The sequence below is a fragment of the Arachis ipaensis genome, chromosome B01 (genome assembly GCF_000816755.2).
Source record: "Arachis ipaensis cultivar K30076 chromosome B01, Araip1.1, whole genome shotgun sequence".
Classification (NCBI taxonomy): Eukaryota; Viridiplantae; Streptophyta; class Magnoliopsida; order Fabales; family Fabaceae; genus Arachis; species Arachis ipaensis.
This window is the reverse complement of record NC_029785.2, coordinates 125,856,183-125,858,006: the sequence shown is the minus strand read 5'-3', so window position 1 is coordinate 125,858,006 and position 1,824 is coordinate 125,856,183.

Below are 1,824 nucleotides of genomic sequence, written 5' to 3'. Positions count from 1 at the left end.
ATTGCTACCATTTCCTTCTTCCTCTCTTTTCTTTTTCTTATTTGATTTCTTTTTCTTTTTTTTTTTTTCTTTTTTTTCATCATCATCATTTTCTTCTTTTTTCTCCTCCTCGTCCTCGTCCTCCTTCTCATCATTTTTGTTTTATGCTCTTAATAAGCACATGTGTCACGGTTAAAAAATTTTAGCGTCAAAATTAAGAAACTTCTTTTTATTCTTCTTTTTTTATGCTCTTAACAAGAACATGTGTTATGGTTAAAAAATTTTAGTGTCAAAACTAAAAAAAATTGTGTCACAGTTAAAAATTTTTGGTGCTATTTTTTGATAAATTTTGTCTAACTCAAAATTCCTCCTCATCTTCCTCATCACCATCTTTTTTTTAATTCATTTTCTCCTTCTTGTTTCACCTCTTTGTAAATTTTTCTTGTTTTATCCTCTTAATAAGAATAAAAATAAGAAAAAAAAATAAACAAAAAAAAAAAGAAATACATAATGCTATAAAACAATAAACAATAATAAAGAGAAAACACACAAAAAAAAAAAAGAACGCAAAAAAAAAAATTTATATTAATATAATAAAAATAAAAAAATATATATGCACATCATATTTATATGCTTTTTAAAATAATAAAAAAAATTCTATTAACATAAACCTTAAAAATACTTATTAAGAATAATATACACACAACGTTTAATAAAAGAAAATTCTATGGTACTGATAGCAAAAGTTATCATGTAATAATGATAATGCGTGTATAATGAAATGGCGATGCGTATATGACAGCATGTAACAAGAGAACACCGTTTATGCTATTAGCGTTAAAGTGTGGTTAGTGTCCTGTCACAGTGGGATAGCGACGCGTGTCCAGTGCGTGGCACAGTGGGATGGCGACACGTGTCCAGTACGTGGCACAGTGGGATGGCACAGTGGGATGGCGACGCGTGTCCAATGCGTGGCACAGTGGGATGGCGACGCGTGTCCAATGTGTGGCACAGTGGAATGGCGACGCGTGTCCAATACGTGGCATAGTAGAATGGCGACGCGTGTATGGCAGCATGTAACAGGAGAACACCGTTTATGCTATTAGTGTGAAAGTGTGGCTAGGGTCCCGTTTTTCATTTATGGCATAGAGATTAATTATACATAATTAAGTTGTTATATAAAATAGATATGTGGGCCCAACTTTTTTTAGTGTAATATTTATTTGGTAGTCCGTAGACATTGGTAAGATGATTTTATTGAAAAAAAAAAGATGAATAAATCATTTTAAAGAAATATTACCAAAAAAAATCATTCTAAAAAAAATATTTTTCCACAATATTTTTTACAAGAGTTTTGTGTTGCAGACCAACAAGGTATAGTTCAAATGGCATAATCTTCTTCTCCATATCTTACTCCTAACTTTTAAAAAAATAGTTTTATATTGTAGGACTAACCTAAAATTTTAGCTTAGCAATGAAATAAGAAAGACATCATGATTTGGATTCAACAAAAAAAATTTATTTAAATGTTATAAGTAATAGGTCATAATTATTAATACAATTATGTAATATATTTGAGATTTGTTGCAATTTTTTCGATGAAATTGGACAAATTCTTATATTATTTACAAGTTATTTATAAATATTCACAAAATACAATTATGGTTTGGCAGAAATTTATATTTTGTCGAATCCAAAAAAAAAATCTAAATTTTATAGAAATACGTAATTTAAAAAAATATTTAAAAGCATATTATAAATATTTAAGACATATGTGCTTTATAATTATTTATTATATAAATTATTAAGAGAAAGAACATTTTTTTGAGGAGATTGTAATTATTA